An 8,398-nucleotide genomic window follows, 5' to 3' on the forward strand; every position below is an offset into this window, starting at 1 on the left:
ATTTATGGGCTCCATGAACTAATTGAATTCGTTCAGTGAATCCTTATTACATAAACTGTCATAAAATAACCAATCAGATTGTCGGTGTTATTTTAAACCAATCAAAATGACTGTGTCAAATGTATTATTTTTTTTTGTTGTTTTCGAGTTATACATTTTTAACTAAATAGATTGTTAGTGAAGGGAACTAGTACCGATCCGTACAAAAAAACCTTCACAGTATGCACATATGCCAATAAGAGACTGATCAATTGAAGTCCTAAACATTAATGGGAAGATTCAAACAAACAATACTAATTGAATTTAAACTTCACCCCATTGCACAAGCAAGTGGCTATCAGGACTTAGTAGCTGAGTGGATAACGCGATGTCGTTTGAAGCGAAAGGTACTGGGTTCGAGTCTTGGTTTGAACATCAACTCTGAGATGCAGGTACATCCAGCTGACGAGTCCCAACTAGGACGAAGTGACGCGCATCCTGTATTCCACTGTTAGCCACTATCCATCTTTCCTTCACTATAAGTTAAGTAAATATTTAATATAAATATATTTTACAAGTTAGATACTGAATTGAAGTAACTAAGTATATTCTCTATTTTCAAATAGTGTGTTAATAAGTTCGGTGACAATATAATCTAACAGTTATCATATGATTTAGTGCAGATGAATGGTAGACAGAGTTCTATTGGTATAATTTGATAGCTTTACATTTTCACAAATGAATAGCTTGATGGCTTCGCTTTTAATACGATAGATTCTTGGAATTAGAGTTGATAATTTCTAGGTTTTATTTATTTATTTAAATTAATTTAAACATATATATTGGTACAGGAGGGCGCCGAATACATATGCGTCACACTTAATCATTCAATTTGTCCGGGGGCCTGAACCGAGGCAGATGGTTTACTTAGAGGGTCACTCCCCTAGACTTTGACCTAAATGTCTAATCCACAAAGCAGTGGGGTGACGTCACGAGATGCAGTCCTATTGTAGCTGATGACCAAAGGGAGCTTCAGACGCTATTTGTTCCGATTTTTATTTTGGTAAGAGAGATGATAACATTCACGTCTAGAATGTAGGTATGTAACTAATGTATTTCCGAACTATTTTCTTTTTTTTAAACTACTCAACAATCGGTATGTTCTGAGTTTTATTGTTTTATACTAATGCAAAAGAAAATAATGGATTAATGAAAATATTTTGGTACAGTTACTGTAATATATTTGATTTCTAGTTATTACCTGTTTGATTGTTTTATCATAGTGATGACCTGTTCTATATTGTACAAGTAAATCATATTCCCTTTACACAAATATGATCTGGTCATTAAGATACTAGGTACCTATCCAACAAATATTAGTAGTCAAAATGATTTCATAGACCCCGAATAACAGGCTTCACTATTTCATGAGTATTATAACTGAATTTGACAAAAAATGGTATAAAACTAGGGTTTGATTCATTTGTCGTCTGGTTGAATAATTTACCACACTACAAACGGGATTCGTAACTCCGCCTGTAGCTACTCTGGGGGTTACTGCCGGTCCCAAGCCCGGGTAAAGGAGGAGGGTTGGGCATGGGGTAGAAAATCAACTCGCTAAAAAAACGCTAACCAGAAAAAATCATTCAAACCTTTCAAACTCTGCCCTGGGAGTAGAAGGAATAATTATGACGTCTCATGATGAAAGCCGAGTTCCTTCGAAAGTCATGAGGCCGATGCACCTTCTTACAACCAGAGCGACAATTTTTATAGGTACATGGAATGTCCGGACAATGTGGGAGACCGGCAGAGTTTTCCAAATTTCTGCGGAAATGAGGAAATACAACCTGGAAGTGCTTGGAATCAGCGAAACACATTGGACGCAGGTTGGACAACAACGACTGTCTTCAGGAGAACTTCTGTTATACTCCGGTCATGAAGAAGAAAACGCCCACATACACAAGGAGTTGCATTGATGCTGTCCAGAAAAGCACAAAATGCACTTATTGGATGGGAATCTCATGGACCAAGGATCATCAAAGCCTCCTTCAAAAGAAAGAGTGAGAGCATTACAATGAACGTCATCCAATGCTGTGCGCCTACCAACGACTACGATGAAGACGCTAAAGACCAATTCTACGATAGGCTGCAGTCGATCGTCGAGAAGTGCCCAACCAAGGACCTGACAATTCTGATGGGAGATCTCAATGCTAAGGTTGGAAAGGACAACACTGGATACGAAGACGTCATGGGACAACATGGACTGGGAGAAAGGAACGAAAACGGTGAGAGATTTGCAAACCTATGTACCTTCAATAAACTGGTCATAGGTGGCACCATATTCCCACAAAAACATACACAAAGCCACTTGGATTTCACCGGATCACACTACACAGAATCAAATCGACCATATCTGCATCAACAAAAAGTTCAGGAGGACGATGGAGGATGTGAGAACCAGAATAGGAGCTGATATAGCATCCGATCATCATTTGCTGGTCGCCAAGATAAAACTAAAATTCAAGAAGCACTGGACAACAGCGCGGACAACATCACAAAAGTTTAATACGGCCTTTCTTCGAGATGCTGACAAACTCAACAAATTCAACATAGTACTCAGCAACAGGTTCGAGGCCTTTCATGATCTACTCAATGGAGAGGGGACTACCATGGAGAGCAGCTGGAAAGGTATCAAGGAGGCAATCGTTTCAACATGTCAGGATGTTCTGGGCCAAAAGAAGCACCATCACAAGGAATGGATCACTGTTGGGACACTGGATAAAATTGAAGCAAGGAGGAACAAGAAAGCAGCAACCAATATCAGCCGAACAAGAGCGGAAAAAGCCAAGGCACAAGCCGAATACACAGAGGCAAACAAGCAAGTGAAGAGGAGCATCAAAACCGACAAACGTAAATATGTGGAAGATTTAGCAACGACAGCGGAAAAGGCTACAAGAGAGGGAAACATGAGACAACTGTATGACACAACAAAGAAACTTGCTGGGAATTACCGTAAGCCAGAAAGACCAGTGAAATGCAAGGAAGGCAAAGTAATCACCGACATTGAAGAACAACGAAACAGGTGGGTAGAACACTTCAAAGAACTCTTGAATCGACCAGCTCCACTGAACCCACCGAACATCGAAGCAGCACTCACGGACCTCCCAATCGATGTTGGCCCACCAACAATTGAAGAGATCAGCATGGCCATTAGACAAATCAAGATCGGCAAAGCAGCGGGACCAGACAACATCCCGGCAGAGGCACTGAAAGCAAATGTAGCAGCAACTGCCAAGATACTACACATCCTCTTCAGTAAAATTTGGGATGAAGAACAAGTACCAATAGACTGGAAAAAATGACTTCTGATCAAGATACCAAAGAAAGGCGATCTCAGCAAGTGCGACAACTACAGGGGCATCACTCTCCTCTCAATACCAGGAAAAGTCTTCAACAGAGTATTGTTAAACAGGATGAAGGATTCGGTGGACGCCCAACTTCGAGATCAACAAGCTGGATTTCGTAAGGATAGATCGTGCACAGATCAAATCGCAACTCTACGTATCATTGTGGAACAATCAATCGAATGGAATTCATCACTCCACATCAACTTCATCGACTACGAGAAGGCATTTGGTAGCGTGGACAGGACGACACTATGGAGGCTTCTTCGACATTACGGCGTGCCTAAGAAGATAGTAAATATCATACGGAACTCCTATGATGGACTAAACTGCCAAATCGTCCACGGAGGACAACTCACCGACTCATTCGAGGTAAAGACTGGTGTTAGGCAAGGTTGCTTACTCTCACCCTTTCTCTTTCTCCTGGTCATCGACTGGATCATGAAGACGTCAACATCTGGAGGAAATCACGGAATACAGTGGACAGGCAGGAGGCAGCTTGACGATTTAGACTTCGCGGATGATCTGGCTCTTCTATCACAAACGCAACAACAAATGCAGGAGAAAACGACCAGTGTAGCAGCAGCCTCAGCAGCAGTAGGTCTCAATATAAACAAAGAGAAAAGCAAGACTCTTTGATACAATACAACATGCCGCAATCAAATTACACTTGACGGAGAAGCTTTGGAAGATGTGGAAACCTTTACATATCTGGGCAGCATCATTGATGAACACGGTGGATCAGATGCAGATGTGAGGGCGCGGATCGGCAAAGCAAGAGCAGCATACCTACAACTGAAAAACATCTGGAACTCAAAACAATTGTCAACCAACACCAAGATCAGAATTTTCAATACAAATGTCAAGACACTTCTATTGTATGGGGCAGAGACGTGGAGAACTACGAAAGCCATTATCCAGAAGATACAAGTGTTTATTAACAGCTGTCTACACAAGATACTTCGGATCAGATGGCCAGACACTATCAGCAACAAGTTACTGTGGGAGAGAACAAACCAGATTCCAGCAGAGGAAGAAATCAGGAAGAAGCGCTGGAAGTGGATTGGGCACACTTTGAGGAAATCACCTAATTGCGTCACAAGACAAGCCCTCATATGGAATCCTGAAGGTCAAAGGAGAAGAGGAAGACCAAAGAACACATTACGCCGAGAAATAGAGACAGACATGAGAAGAATGAACAAGAACTGGATAGAACTAGAAAAGAAGGCCCAGGACAGAGTGGGTTGGAGAAAGCAGGTTGGCGGCCTATGCTGCATTGGGGGTAACAGGCGTAAGTAAGTAAGTAAGTAAGTAAACGGGATTCGTAAACCGCTTTTAACAAGTACTCATATTTCTACTCCAAAGAGTTCCTTTTTCTGATGATTATTTTACTTTGAAAAACACGATGAGAGTGAAACTTGTTCCACAAATGTGAAGGATAAGTGTATCAGTATTTGAAATTCTGGATAGAAACCGTAAATTAATTGATGTTAGTCTGCGTCACCATCGACTACGATATCTAAAATCTTCGGTACGTATGTCCAACAGAGATGATGGTTAATTTAGATATAGGTTGGAAGAAGATTCTCCGTGCTTAAATCAGAGTATGATTATAGTTCTTAATATCAATAATAGAAGGTGAAGATTTATTAATTCTAAAATTGTATCTGACTGGAAACCTTGAGAAAACCGACTTAGAATCTCCCACAATGAAGTAACTTATTTCATTAGGTTTAAATATTGCACTGAAACTTCATTTACTTAGATATCATTCGCTTTTTCTTGGCACTGATGTAAAATGTGAAAATTTGGGAAAACATTTTGTCTGTGCTGGTATGTAAAGTGTTGATAAATGTTTAATAGATTAAAGACAAATGACTTCAATTGCGATATCCAAAAAAGCTCTTTATTACTTTCAGTACAATGAGAATCCTAAACAGGTTGTTAATATTTTCAAGAGAGTACACCAGAAAACATTGGTAATGTTTTCACCTTATTAGACATGCTAGCTAGTTTAAGAACAGTATCATGAACCCCAGTCAGAAAACGACAAACACTGGCCCAACCAACCTTTGTGGGAACTTAGAGACAATAAGATAGGGTTCGGATTTTGAGTGTTGGTACATAAATAAAGAGTGGGTAATTCATTACGTGGAGTATATAGGGAGGGAAAGTAAGACATATCAGTCTAACAGGATTTTTATTGTTACAACAGTTATGAATCCTAACGATATCTTCCCATCTTTTTCGTTATAAGTTTAGGCTGCAGGAATCCGTTTTAAAAGAAACCTATGTTGAACATGAAGTAATAAACCTTACAAAAATAGATTACATATTCCACTGTTATCATTGACTCATAAACTGTGTTGATTGGTTTAATAATTTCATATATGCATATACATATTACTGTATATTAAAGTCTGATGAGGATCTAATCGAAAACAATATTGTTCGCTTATATATGTTATTTAAAATTCGTCAGTTGTATTTACCTGGACCCCGACAACGATGATTCAAACAACCGATACAAAATAATTAAAACTCATCCCTTTGCACAAGCCAGTGTCCATCTGAAATCAGTAGCTAGGTGGATAATGCGCTTCTGATTAAACTTGAAATTATTACCCTCGAGTCTTGGAATGAAAGTCAACTCTAGAATTCAGGTATATCCAGCTGACAACTCCTGATTAAGAGTCTTGGATTCTGTTACTAGCTACCATCCCCCTCTGCTCATAGTTCACACAATACATTTTAAGATGAATGTGAACATAAAACATGTTACTCATTAATCAATATAAGCTGATAAAACGATTACTAAAGAGTGTATAGTAAATTGATTTGTTTTACTTAGAAACTCTATAGACAGAGCAAAGTTTACAAGATTCTTTATTTCTTGTGTCAAAAGATGTTGCACGTAGCATTAATTAGATACCAATAAGAAATGATAGTATTTTTCCAAATAATTAGGCGGTTAATAAAGTTTTAACAAAAGATACAATTTCCCAGTCTATTCTAAGTGAATCTTCTCAAGTTAGTAGGATGATTTAAGTATGGGTTGTTGATGAAAGAAAGAAGCATATTAAATTCACTAAGTATTGTTTGTTTGAATCTTCCCATTGATGTTTCTAGGACTGCAACTGGTCAGTCTTTAATTGGCATATGTGCATACTGTGCATGTTGCCTCGATATTGCTTTAATTCACAAGCATTGTAAGCAAAGATGGATAGTGGCTAGCAGTGGAATCTACGACGCGCGTTTCGTTCTATTTGAAACTCGTCAACTAGATGTACCTGCATCTCAGAGTTGGTGTTCGCTCTGGGACTCGAACCCAGCACTAAGACAAAGATTTCCTTTAAAATATAATATGAAACATGAGTAATTTATAATACTTGTCTACTAGTTTACTAGATAACCTTTTAAGATATGTACATGTGAAGATATGTACATTTGAAGTTAATGTGTATTATTTTGTTCTTACAACTCATTTAAAATATATCATGCAGTTGTTCTATTCCATTACAACTGATTTAGACAACATTCATTTGGTTCATCATAATCCGATTGTAAAAAAACTAACGAGTTAATTATACTTTGTTTTAAATGTTTTGACTTTGTTATTCTCAGTTAAAATCACAAACTAAACTTATGTAGACAACTAATAAAACCAAAAAAGCATCGGAGAGCTGTTTGTGTCCTATTATGGGAATTGTCAACAGCACTCATTTACGACCACAATATGTGAGATAGAATCCATGACCAGTATCCAATGGTATACATGTTTGAATTTATTCAGTGGTCTATTAATTAAAATGTCGGGTGTGAGATCGAAGGTCCTAAGTTTGATATTCATGAAGTAGGGTCGTGAATATGTATTGTTGAGGCCCCCAAATGCCCTGGTAAGGCCAAGATTGGGGAGAGTCCGCTATCCCTCTCCAAATGCTCTCACATGACCACGTGTATGAAATCACTGCCAGGGAAGTCGTGCTCTCTGCCTGTTCGCACCAGAGGTGTTGTTTACGTAATTGAGAGGACGAAAAGCGAATGTCCGGCTCTTCGACCGGGTTGGTGGACACGGAAAGTCCACCTAGGGGCGTTGGAAAACCCTCATTCCAAACCAATGGTGCACATGGGCTCCAGTATCCTAAGGGAACAAATGGCGTATGAATCAATCGTTGGTCACTGGCTACCATGGGACTGCATCTCCTTACGATGCTCCACTGCCTTGTGGACTAGACCTTTAGGTCAAAGGCTCGGGGTGTGGCCCCTTAAGTAAACCACCTGCTTCGGTTCTGGCACCTGGGCAGTATCACAGCCCTCACGCAAATTGAATGAGATTTGTGCGGCGCATATTTATCTGGTGCTTCCTTGTACCAATATTTGTGTGTTTAAATAATAAATAATAATAATAATAATAATAAATGTTGAGGAGTTTAAGATCAGGAAGAAGCAGCTGTTCAGTGCTTCCGGGTTTTCAATGGTTATCTTCCTAAGACCAGTTTGTAATTTGAACCATGAAATTCCTACAATCCATAGAAACCATTCTACACTAATAATCTTGTATTCTTTCATGTATAAATTAAGTGAATTTCTAGGCACGAATCATCGCAAAAGTCGAGTTCGTCAGTTATATCATTCTGAAAATCATTTTTATTCATAGTACAGTATTTCTAGTAGTCTTTCTAAATAACTTCATTTACTGTTTCTAATTCAATTGGAATAAATATTCCTCAGTTGTACCTAGGTTTTGAAACTTTCACGTATTACTGCACTTGACCTCAATAACATCAAATACTCCTATAGAAATGAAGAGTTATGGGAATGTTGAGAACTAATTAACAGAGAGCAAAGTATTCTAAAGATCTCTAAACATCACATTCTTACCTACATATAAGTCTTATATTACTTATTGATTAACAATGTTTTCTAAATGATGTCTTGCAAAAGTGCTTTCTCATTTGAAATATATTGACAAATCCGCAAATTGTACATCAAGTCCTGAAACACTACTTAATAAG

The 8,398-nt window shown here is 38.5% G+C and overlaps 1 protein-coding gene across 1 annotated transcript in view; it reads right to left on the reverse strand.

The window, feature by feature from the left end:
* Positions 1-8,398, reverse strand: part of Smp_149390 (fras1 related extracellular matrix protein) — a gene marked incomplete at its 3' end in the record, with an annotated part of 120,105 nt that overhangs the window by 79,466 nt on the left and 32,241 nt on the right. The window lies entirely within an intron of this gene.

This window comes from Schistosoma mansoni, chromosome 6 (genome assembly GCF_000237925.1).
Source record: "Schistosoma mansoni strain Puerto Rico chromosome 6, complete genome".
Taxonomy (NCBI): Eukaryota; Metazoa; Platyhelminthes; class Trematoda; order Strigeidida; family Schistosomatidae; genus Schistosoma; species Schistosoma mansoni.